The 12,932-nt window shown below is 34.7% G+C and overlaps 1 protein-coding gene across 6 annotated transcripts in view; it reads right to left on the reverse strand.

Annotated features, from left to right (window-relative positions):
• The window catches only part of LOC132151528 (synaptotagmin-2-like), a 45,417-nt gene extending 39,933 nt beyond the window's left edge, over window positions 1-5,484 (reverse strand). Inside the window, exons 1-2 of one of the 6 annotated variants that reach the window (XM_059559689.1) lie at window positions 5,456-5,484; window positions 4,112-4,216 (exon numbers count right to left, since the gene is read on the reverse strand). The gene's annotated coding sequence lies outside the window, so the exon portion shown is untranslated. The other 5 variants (XM_059559691.1, XM_059559690.1, XM_059559695.1 and 2 more) reach the window with 5 other exon arrangements.
• Window positions 5,485-12,932: the final 7,448 nt, after the last annotated feature.

Below are 12,932 nucleotides of genomic sequence, written 5' to 3' on the forward strand. Positions count from 1 at the left end.
CTCATACACAAACATACACTCTGACACACACACAAACTGTGTACTTCAGCAACATACACTTCAGCTCCGTTTGTCTTTGTCAGAAATGGCAGTGGAGTGTAGCAGAGCTTTCTGAGCGGTGTGTGTCTCTCAGGGGGATGGACATACACTGCACCAGTAGCTGTGCGCTGTGCAGCAGTCTGCATGTGTTTTGCCTGAGGCGATGTGGCCCACAGTCATCCACCCAGCCATTTGCTAACATTCATGCCTCATTTTACAGCACCGCTGCTTCACCTGACAGGATATTGCTGCAAGATTATGCTATTGCAAATACAATATGTGAAGTTTTATAAGAATGCATGAATAATAGGCAGCGTGCACAAACAAGCAAAAGACAGTATTCTGTATTCTCAAATTAGTATAAAGCTAAATGACACCAGGGCCTGGAGTTATTTCCATCATTTCCATTTTACTTTTAACTATGAAAACCACAAATGTAGAAAGGTCATTGCCTATCTATCAGTTGACTGATAATGACATCATTACGGGAAAAGTTTTAGCCAAGAGTCAAAAAAAGAGTCAAGAAAACAGAGCTATTTTAAAGACTTTTCAGTAAATCCCACTTTAAAAATGTCAGATTATTGACCAAATTTTACTATTTTGTAATGAGTCAAATGGAAGTTCTGTGTGTTTGTTTAAATAGCTTTAAATTGCATTTTGAATAAATTATCAAATAAAATGGTAAAAGAGTATTTTAACATTTTTAAAATGTAACTTTTATTGTTTATTTTTTATAAAATTTCATTTTTGCATACACTATGTTATCAGTTGTAAACATTTTATTTAATTCCACTTCAGTCTATTTTACTGTGTAATTGAGTATTTCATTCACACTACACAATCCATGTAAAAATAATATCTATTCCTTTTTTTTCCACTTCATGAGCACATTTTACTGAAAATGATGCTGTTCACAGTTCATTCCAGTTCTACAACAGCAACCAAGGGGGCGGGGCTTAGCAAAGGGTCAATATCATAGAACTGTTATATTGCTTTCTTGTTCTCTAACACTGCCACAGTGTTCCACATCTGATTTAGTCAGCATGCTGTAACATCTCGCAGCCTGAGGGCACTGAATCTACCAGCCCAGCACATTGGCTGTCCTCACTAAATATTATGTTATGGAGCTGTCAAAAACAAGTCATTCTTTGATGCTGCTCTATCACCAGTTTGGAGTAATCTGATGGACAGGGGGTGATTTTTGTGTGTTGAGTTGGCATTTCAGTTGTGAATGAATCCGTGTTAAATCAAATGATTAATGATTCATTGAATTACAAGTAATGGAATGTGTCACTAAATGAATCTCAAAAGAATTGACTCACTGGAATGAATCGAATCCACACCACTAATTTGTTGGCTGTATTCTGGCTTTTACTAAACACTGCTATGACAATCACATTCATTAGTATATAAAATAAAACCAAACCGCAGAACTGCCCTTTTGTTATTGTGAATTAACATTTGTAGTGGCCAAAACAGCTGGCATGACAGAGCATTCGAATTGTGAAACAAAAAATTGTTTTTCTGCATTGCCCACATTAAGCAGTCAGAGTTTATGAAGCCATTACATGAGGAGTGACTGATGTGACAGTGAAGATGCTGTTAAATCAAAGCTGTGCGAAGGTACGGATGGATAGGTAAAGAGAGAGAGAGAGAGAAAATGATACTACCACACCTTTACTACACAGTTTGAAATGTAGCTGTACGAAAACTGGAAGTTATTAAAAAAAACCAATGTGACCAATTTAAACAGCTTGCTCATGGCTCCTTCAGTGCAGTATCACTGACAACAGATCAATTGTTTCATTAATACTGAACCTGGAAAATTTACAGTCTGAGAATCACTGCCTCATGACAAACATATTACGTGGCCATTTTGATTGAATATAGTGTTCCACCAATACAGGATTTTAAAGGCTGGTCCCAATATAGATAACAGGGTGGATAAAAAAAAATATATCAAATAAAGTAAAATGAAAATATATATATTAGCACTAATTTCAAGATGGGACATGGAAAATAAAATAAAATAAAATAATGACATTTACTTCTGGATGGGCAATGGAAAATAAAATAAACAATAACACAAAATAATGATTAGCACCTATATGCACAATATTTACTCACAATTTTTTTTTAAATCATTCATTGTTTGACGATTCTATCTCTTTATTTTAAAACTGACACAAGGAGAAACTACAACAGACAATTCCACTAATCTCAAATAAATCATCTGACACTTAATAAATCGGCCTGTCACTATGATTATATATTCTCAGACGTGTATACTTACTTACACACATATAGCTAACTGTGCTATGCGTCCTTCTGACCCTCCTGCAATAACAATATTCTAGTATCCTACAGTAGCTTTTATGAAAATATTGATATCAGCTTATAAAGAAAGAAAAGAACACAATAAATCCGTACTGATGGTCATTTCAACCATGATGATTAAAAGAACCACAGAGAGACCCTTATGCTTTATGTGAACACATCCCAATTTCAGCAAGACACGATTACAGCAGGCAAAGACCATTTGATTTCATGAACCATCAAGCAGATATCCACTTTTAAAAACATACAGCACTCTAGAGAACAAGAGATATAGATCGAAAAATAAGAGGTTTGGGTATGTCACTGATACTCCACATAAGAAAAATCTGTAAATACTAGAACATAAACCAAATGCAATATCCCAAAGCTCATGATGAGCGAGATATTCTTTATAATGATGGTGTATTAGGAGTCTGTTGAGTTATGAGTCCTGATACTGCGTTATTGTTACCCAAGTCCAATCCATTACTGTAAAACAAAAAAGGGACAATGCTCTTCAAACATTACCGGCTCCTGTACAGCAGAGGGGGGACTGATTTATTACAGAAAGGGGAAATGGTTTCACTCCACTGAACAGAGTCCACACATAACCCTCACATAAGAGTGTGTGTGTGTGTGTGTGTGTGTGTGTGTGTGTGTGTGTGTGTGTGTGTGTGTGTGTGTGTGTGTGTGTGTGTGTGTGTGTGTGTGTGTGTGTGTGAGTGTGTCCAATGCGGCGACGCCTCCTCTGTCTCACCTCTGCTTTGAGTAGAGCGAGGTCTACTCTGAATCTAAACGAGTGCCGTTATTATGTGGAGCTCTCAAGGACTGACCCGAAGAACTTAGCCAAGCATTGCAGCCCAGGGCACCTCCCTGTCATCTATCTGTCTGCATTTGTCTTTCTCCAGCGCTATTTGCCACTGCAATCAATGAGATTACCTCTTAAATTGGCTTTTCCTGTTATCGACCCTGCCAAGATGTCTTTGAGAAGTGAAGACACAGGCAAGAATGAACACAACACGCAATAGTTGACTTTTGCAACTGACCTCAGCGCAGTTCGCTTCACCTGCCAACCAGCAGCAAGCATAATAAAACGTTAAAAGATGGAAAAAAGACGATGCAGGTCACTTCCGATCAAAGTAGTCAGGTTTATAACATCCTTCGCCAGCAGACAGGATGAGTAAATCTGTGCCTGTTGTGGGTGAAACAGCTTGATCAGCAAAAAGATGTCACGACCAGCAGCCGCACGGCCAGTAACGAGCTCTCCACTGGACGTCAAACGTAAATTAATTTAAGAAAATGTTGTAGGGATAAACTAATCAAAAAAATAAATAAAACTTGTCATAACAACATTCAAAAGTACAAAGACAGCTACAATTGTGTTTTATGATCATGCATACTCAATCTACAGCGCCGGCAGTGATGTGTCAGACCACACCTCTGAGTTATCAAAAGATGCATATTGTGTGTACAAATGATGAGACTCAAGTTCTATTCTATGCACATCGGCCACTATTATGTAATGTGATACTGCAGCACTAGGACGCTACGTACTCGCACTCTCCTGCGCGCTGAGAAAGTTCCACTCGCTTACAAAGATCTTCCTCTCTCTCCTCTCTGTCGTATGCCGCCTTTCCCTGATTTTTGTATTGTAATGACTGAAAGACTATATTTAGATTCCTGTCTAAGCATTCAAATGTTAAACTGCACTGTATAAAAGGCATGCTTCATCATAAAAGGGGGATACTGTACTTACCTCTGTACCGTGTGTATCCAAGCTGTACTGCACCAAGAAGAGGGTGGTGATGAAGAGGGGGGTTGAGGAAAGAAACTTCGCAGAGCACGGAGGGCACTTTGAGGGCTTGGGGAAAAAAAGAAAAGTGACAACAATCAAGACTTTTGGTTTATCCTCTTCTGGTTGTGTTGGAAATAACAGACATGTGCAAACACACACACACCCCTGATGTCATCCTCTACGCACCCCCACGCTCACACACACATACACACACACAGACACACAAACACAAAATAGCTCAGATCGGGATGGATGTAGAAATGCTCTCACGCACACACACACATTACTAGTCTCACACCCTGCAATAGCTCAGTACCACAGCCCCTGGTGATTCACTGCTGTATTTCCCGGCACTGAGCTGTCATTGGTTCAATCACGGCTCAATAAAGACTCCTCCCATTTTTTTCATGGCACACTATGAAACCCATCCCATCCCTTAAAAACCTACCTGTATCCTGAGCTGAATATAGGCAGGATGAAAGGAACGGAGGAGAACGCGAGGGGGCGGGGCGACAAAGAGGCGCAGTAACCAATCAATGAGTTGCAGAGAGAAGCGCGAAAGATGCGGTGGGCTTCAGGGGATGTGTTCTCTCGCTCCTGCGCTTCAGCGTAATAGCAAAGGACATATTTAATGCGAGTTGCGGATAGGAGATTGCTGTACTGAATGTGAATGAATAAAGAGAGCGTGTACCTGAAATAATGACAATAAATCTTTGTCGACTGTGCTGTCCTCGCGGGCTGAAACAATAAAGGGCGACCAGTGTGGACTGATTCAAAAAGCAAATGACTCTTCTGAACTGATTCTTTTTAGTGAATTGAAAATGCGAGCAATCATCATGTCCGCTTCCCAAAACTATGAGCCGGTTCTTTTAATTATTAGTGTAGTTAGTTCAATAAGACTTGTTAACATTACCCGGTTTGATAAGTATGAAGAATACTTTACTGAACTGAATCAAAGTTCAACATCTGACTTAACGTTAGTTGGTGAAGGGCAACAAGGTCGTGTCAAAAATGTAAAACGTCAGTATCATTACTGAATGGCAGTTCACATCATAAAATCGTGAATTTTAGAGATAAAATTAAAAATTTTAACAACAACAAAAAAACTAATAGTGCTAGTAAAGTGTAGCAAAATCTAAATTCCATAGAAATCTATCAAACAGGATCGCAGATTATCGAATGAAATATATAGATTGTAAACAGAACCGAAAAATCATCCTGTCAAAATCCAAATTATAGGTTTTGCATCATTTACCGAGATCATTTTATGTTCTGACATCAAAGTTAAACAAAAATAGTACTTACACACCAAAAAGCACCGTCTTCACCGTCAGAATAACCGTTGACATTTAAAAGACTGAGATTCCCGCTTCTTGTGCGTGTCTTACAGTTGTAAACAACAAGCGTTTTGACAAAGTTCACAAAACTTATTCAATTTTTTTTCGCATTTTTGCTTTTTTATTTAAATTGATAAAAGTTGAGTAAAGTTGTCTTTGAAGTTCTTTAAAAATAAAAAAGTGCTACAAAGTAATGAAATACTACTAAGATATTTTTTTTTAAATAATTTCAATTTTGTGTTCTCATTGTATTTACACAGCTTTAACCAGATGTCATCAAAATATAGCCTTTCTTCTCCCACCACAAATTCCATGTGCTCTTTAATAACATCTCTATTATTGTAAACCTTAATTTTTTTTATTTTTTATTTTTACCAGCAATCCAGGAAAGCCTATTTGGTATTATTTAACACTGACAGACACATGTCAGCTATCAACTTCAGCAAGCAATGGCATAAAATATAAATATACATGATTTATGGAGTTTCACTAATCTGTTAAATCTGTAAAGTATGTGTTTTTAAGGTCATAATTCATAACCATTCACCAAATGACACTCTTTGCATTGTTTTGGCATCAGATTATTGTATGCTGTAGCCTATATGCAATTTTCAGTTGGTGCCTCAAAGATGGCAGCATCTATTTTGCATACTTCCGGTTGAGTCTGAGCAAGCCCGACCTGATGACACTGAAATGAATGACATATTTTAAAGCTCCTTGTCTGTAGTAAATATAATAACTCATTAGGCACTGCTCTGACTCCACCCCCTTGCGCTCCAGATGTAACTTAATGTGCTCTATGTAAATTATTTATTAAAGACTGATGGGACGTTCTGTAGAACTCAATCTCCAGCAGAGCAATCCGTCCACACACTCCAGAACCTCATAATAATAGAAGCAGTTCACAGATGATTTTAGTCCCCTACCCCTTTTAGTCTATCTCCATTTGCAGCATCAAATAAAATCAAACTGCAAACCTGAAGTTGCACAGTATGTGTAACTTTCTACGATTTCATTGATTTAATTGTCTTTTGAATGTGTCAGTGCAATGCTGATATCAACTAGAAAGAAACCAAACCAATGCATAATAGATCTAAAGTTCATTCCATTTACATCTGCATTGTTTTTATTCCTTTACATATTTGTGTTTTTGTCAGGTATACAAAGAGTAAGCACATGGTGCCTTAGTAAATTGGAAATATAATAACCTACGCAGTGTCCTGTAGAGTGTCAGACGGTGTTTTATGAATGTCAGACAGGTGTAGCAGACTGGCTGTATGATTGCATTTATTATTATTGAGGCAGCAGTAGAGTCTTCCGGGCTGTGGCAGATGTCCAAGTCATCCTGTTTCATGCTCTCCTTTGGCAAAGTGGGATGCAGCTTTTGGCCAGCGCTATATATTTAACTGGAGAAAACTCAGGCCTCATGACGGAGCAAGAATTCCTTTGATGCATTAAGAAAATTTACTGTGGTTTCCGGTTCTTAATTTGAACATAAAAATATTGTGGAGTGCCAGATGAAAGATACATGCTATTAGAGTTTTGTGCACTTATTTATAATGGTTTGACAAGTCTAACATCCTGTTATTCTATTTTTAACTGCGGCTAAGATGAAGTACTAAAACAACTAAAACTAAAACTGAAATAACCAATAAATTAGACCAGGATCAGCATCAAATAAAAATGTAAAAAAGCACATTAAGAAAATTTGTAAAATTTAAACTAAAATAACCCCGAAAATATAAAAATAGTCAGTCTAGTAGCTGCCATAGCAACCACCCAGAACACACCATGTTATTTTTGCTAATTAAATTAAAATGAATAAAAGTAATTTGTACTAAAAAAAATAAAATAAAACATAATTATTAGATTTAAAAAAATAACCTAAAAAAGTTAGATTAAATTTTTTTAAATGTTTAAAAATGAACTGAAATATGATGGCAACTAACAAAATAAGTTTAAGTTGAAGAATTAAAATTACTAAAACTTAAAATGAAAAAATTGAGCTGAATAGAATTATTTTTTTAATACAAAAAAGAAATAAATGACAAAAACACAACTAAAATTAAAATTAAAACAGAAAAATTAAATATAAGATAATTCAAAATATTAATAAATACTGTTACAGCATATAAATAATACTAAAATAACAATCATTCAGACCACTTAGCAACCACTTAGCACATTTTGACTGCCTAACACTTTATGCAACTCAAGTTGGGTCCTGACTAAGACATTCTCTCTTTATGAAACACCACCGCCTGTTTATGCAAAGCATATTCTATAAATATATGTCAGTCTGTTGTCAGCAAGCCTCAATGAAATTTGATCGAGTTCTGGTCTCTCAAATTCAGTTGAGTGCTGTCTAAGCTTCTCTATATCATCAAATCTTATTGCAGTAGACAGAACATCCATTGAACATCATTTGTTTGTCCAGCTGCGATGCCACAATAGTGACGCCGCCGGAATGACAAGCACCATAAACCTGATACAATACAGCCGGCTCTATCATTCATCTCTGTGAGGAATGATGCATGTGTTATCAGATTACAGTACATCACAGATGGATTGCTTTAGAAACTAGATGTGTATTCTGGCTTTTGTATTTGAAAGACTGTGCATGTTAAAGTTTGGTAAATTTATGATGACTTTCTTGATAAATAATTGAAAATCTATTAATAATTTCAGTGTCATTAGTTTTATTGAAGGAAGGTGTAAGATGTTGTTTTGAACATCATGTCAAGAGAAATTAAGCATCGCATCACTTGCTCACCAATGGATCCTCTGCAGTGAATGGGTGCCGTCAAAATGAGAGTCCAAACAGCTCTCAAAAGTTGTCTCGTTTGAATCAGGAGAGAAATATGTACAGAACAAGAAGTGTTTGCAAGCAAAACAGTTCTAAACAAATATTTTGGTGGATTTTGATGTGAGAGGTCTATATGGACTTTTTCACTGGAAGAAGTAGGCCTATTATTATGGATTATTTATGTTTTAATGATATATTTGTTTCTTACAAACACACACAGCTTTTGGCTTCACAATATGTTAACTGATGGAATTGAATGGTGTGAATTAATTCACATTAATTGGATTATTTTGATGTTTTTATCAGAAGTTTAAACTCATTCTGACGGCACCCATTCACTGCAGAAGATCCACTGGTGAGCAAGTGATGCAATGCTAAATTACTAATGGTCTGTTCTGATGAAGAAAAAAATAATCTACATATTGGAAGTTTTTTGGTATGTATGTAAATCAAGATGCTACTGTATAAACAGACTTTTTTATTCAGATTTTTTAGCATTGTGATCTTGTTTTTTATTTGATTACTTTATGATTGATTCCAAATCATGCAACGCCCACTAGCAATCCAGCAGCAATCCTTTGGGATTTCATTTACATTTAATCATTTAGCATTAATGGTTTTATTCAAAGCGACTTACAAATGAGGGCATGGAAGCAATCAAACCAACAAAAGAGCAAAAATATCTAAGTACTGTGACAAATCTCGGTTACACGTGGGTTTTTTATTATTATTATTTTTTTTTTTTTATAAATCGATGGAATAAAAAGTAGATAGAACAGAAATGGAATAGATAGAGCTTGTTAGAGGGTGTTGACAAGATTCCTTCCTGTTTCAGATTCAGGTCCTTTATGTTCTTCAAACTGTTATTTAATGACTGCGGCATGTTAAAGCTTGTTTAACAAAATGAAATAAAAATGCAGCTTTGGGTAGGAAGATATAAATATACTACTATAGTTTGGAAAAAGAAAATTAATATTTTTTTTTTAGCAAGGATGCATTAAACTTCAGAAGTGATAATAAAGACTTTTATTATGTTACAAAAGATTCTATTTCAAATAAATGTTGTTCTTTTGAAAGAATATAAAAATATGAAGCAGCACAACTGTTTTCAACATTGATAATAATCAGACATGTTTAGAAAAGCAAATCAGCATATTAGAATGATTTCTGAAGGATCATGTGACACTGAAGACTTGCTGAAAATTCTGCTTTGATCACAGGAATAAATTACATTTTAAAATATATTAAAACCATCAATTGTAATTTGTAATAATATTTAACAATGTTAATCTCTTGATGAGCATAAGAGATTTCTGGTAAGGTTGTGTACTAGCATGATACATGCCCAAAACTATGTTAAAAAAACATTACTCTGAACCCATATTTCATAAATGATCGTTTACAATCCTGATTCAGTTTTAAACTGAACTGGCATTACATGGATCAGTAGAGGGAGCTGCTGTCATGTCCAATGATTGTCCCAAAACCTGATGAGCTGCCTACAGCCAGGCCACATCTGAAGACTAATCTAAGCTTGTCCCAGTTTACAAAGACTGTTCCAAATTCACTTGGCTATATTTGAAGGCAGCATTGCGTCTTCATGGAGAAAGCAATCCCAGAACGTATTTATGTGAAGAAAAAAATAGTGCACAAATAAATTGGAAATGTTGATTATTTCTTCCACTTTCCCAAAAAATATTATTTGAATAACTAGAGTAGTATAATTAATATTATAATTAGTATAATTGGAGTATTTTCCCATTGGTCAAGCAACATGTTCATGCCATACTCTATAGTGTTGCTTATGTAGACAGTAGACTGCAAGGGTTTAGAACAGAGCCAGAGTGTTTTATGAGACAGATCTGGACTGGCCCTGGGTTTGAGTATATGTTGCTCAAGGCTGACTATTCTGACAAAAAAAAAACATTAAAGGTGCTGCCATCTACTGTTTAGAAATATATACACCATCTAAACACTGCATACATTATACTTATCAGCACCTTTGTCTTATTTAATAATTAAAATATCCATAATGAAATATAACAACCTAGTATTTAAAACAAGATTGACTGAACTTCACTAGAGAAGCTACATTTATTTAGATTTCTTAGAGACATTTCAACTGGTTGTCCTGTCCAATTTATTGTACTACTCCGAAGTAAGCATCTTTATTTGTATTTTTATACACCGATTTATGAGCTGCTGTAAAGTAAAGTAAACTGTAAAACTATTTGCAAACAGGTAAAAATAACTGGAAGTTATGACATTCCTTGCCCAATCTTACGTAAAATATAAGGTGTAGTTACACAAGCAAGGTATACTAACTAAAATACTTTCAAATAAATGACAATCAACATTATGTTTCTATGTGTTACGTTTAAAACATTTTGAAAATTTTCAACCAAAGTAGTCTCATTTTAAGCAATTCATGACCTTAAATCCAGTCTTGCTGTAATTTCAGCGTGACATCATTATTATTTTATGCTCATTCAATTTCCAACATTATGAATTCATTTAATTCATATATATATATATATATATATATATATATATATATATATATATATATATATATATATATATATATATATATATGAATGAGTTCAGTTTTCTAGTGAATCAAGGCCATTCTACAGTTTAAAATCCAGTGGGATTGTAAAAATCATATTTCTCAGGGTCAACTACATAAAAAGCCTACATTTTTAGGTCAAAACTGCTCATTAACTACTGTATAAATTTTTATTAAGCATAGACCTCACCAAAATTAATTTCATTTCTCATAGTCCACTAGCTTTAATTACTGTACGTGTTGGCACAGGGTTTCATGATGCTGGCCAAACTAAATAAGCACTAAGCTTTAGGTTTCTCTGACAGGAACCCTGAGAAGTTGATAATGAACATCACACATAGCACATAGTCCTTTCAAAGTCTTTGCATTCTCAAAAACACATTTATCTTAATGTGTGTGTGTGTGTGTGTGTGTGTGTGTGTGTGTGTGTGTGTGTGTGTGTGTGTGTGTGTGTGTGTGTGCGTGCGTGCGTGCGTGCGTGCGTGTATGGCAAGCCGAATTAACTTTTATTCATTCGCAGGATATGTGTTCTTGATATCAAGAATTTAATTTTCACTAGTTAAAATGTCCATTCTTGATATCAACAATTCAATTTCCACTAGTAACAATGTTAATTCTTTATATCAGGAATTGTATTTTCACTAGTTAAATGTCACCATAGGCTTCCATTCAAATTTAATTGTTGATATCAAGAATTGCTTTCTTACTAGTTTAAATTCCGATTTCACATATCAGAAATACAATTCTTACTAGTAAAGACCTTTATTTTTGATATCAGTAATCACATGGTTACTAGTACAGAAGTTTATTCTTGATATCAACAATTACATTTCCACTAGTAACGACACGCATTCTTGATATCAAAAATGATGTCATCAGAAATGCAGAAATGCGTTTATCATATCAAAAATGAAATTACTACTAGTAATACTCATAATTCTTGATATCTTTAACTTAATTATTACATGTTAGAATTACATTTTCACTAGTAACATTTTTTATTTTAGTTATCTTAGTATAGTGTTCCTGTAGCTCAGTTGGTAGAGCAGTGCATGTTTCTAATCTTTTTCCGCTTTTATTTATACAGTTGTTTTTGTATTTATTATCGTTTTCAGTTGTTTGTCATGTATGAATTATTCAGGACGATTCTTTTTTTTTCTCACCGTCATTGTAAATTGTACCATGTTTAATCGGGTCTGTGCATTACTGCCGTTATCAAGTGTCTCTGGGTTTATTGAGCAGATTGTGGGAAAAAAATAAATAAAAAATAAATTACTGAAAATTACATCCTTCTTCGTTCATAGGTGCATAAATGATTGTTTGTAATGGCTATTGGACGGGCTGGCTTTGAGTACACTCCTAACATCTTTGTCTATATTTTATTTTACCATTTCAGTGTTTGACGACGCTGAAGAACTGACCCACATTGTAAAGTATTGAGTATACAGTTTGTATAACAGTGTTGATTTAATTACCATCCCTCTTGTCCACCAATGCTTTAAGAACCGGACAACATGTTATATAAAAATAATTCCTATTAGGACACCACTCCTTCATGTAGCGAACGATATCCCCAGTGAACCGTTTTTTATGATGGATGCATTATTATCTGTTATATTTTTTCTTTTAGTTGTATTTTTTATTTTATGTATTAGAAGAAAGTGTAATAAAACCAAAAATAAACACCTGAAAAAGCGACATGAAGTTATTTTTTTAAACTTAATTAATGCCTTATTCACTTTTCCTTTAATTATCCGAAGGACTTGGTGGCCAATAAAATGAAACAGCATACTTTTTTTTTTTTTTTTTTCCAATTAACAAAATTTTTAAAAATGACTCCAGCCATAATATAATTTTCAAGTTTCACTGACAAAACAAATAAATAAAGGAGGAGCCGTTTCTGCACATGGATGTTCTTCTGCCATCTTTGGCCAATGCTGAAAAAGGAGGAGTGTCGAAAATCTCATTCATATTCATGATCTCATTACCATAGCTGTTCTTACATGTAAAAATGGCTTTTCTAAATATCTGTAAAAGTATTTTTACTAGTTAAAATGTTATTTAAGATAT

The sequence above is a fragment of the Carassius carassius genome, chromosome 10, assembly GCF_963082965.1.
Source record: "Carassius carassius chromosome 10, fCarCar2.1, whole genome shotgun sequence".
Classification (NCBI taxonomy): domain Eukaryota; kingdom Metazoa; phylum Chordata; class Actinopteri; order Cypriniformes; family Cyprinidae; genus Carassius; species Carassius carassius.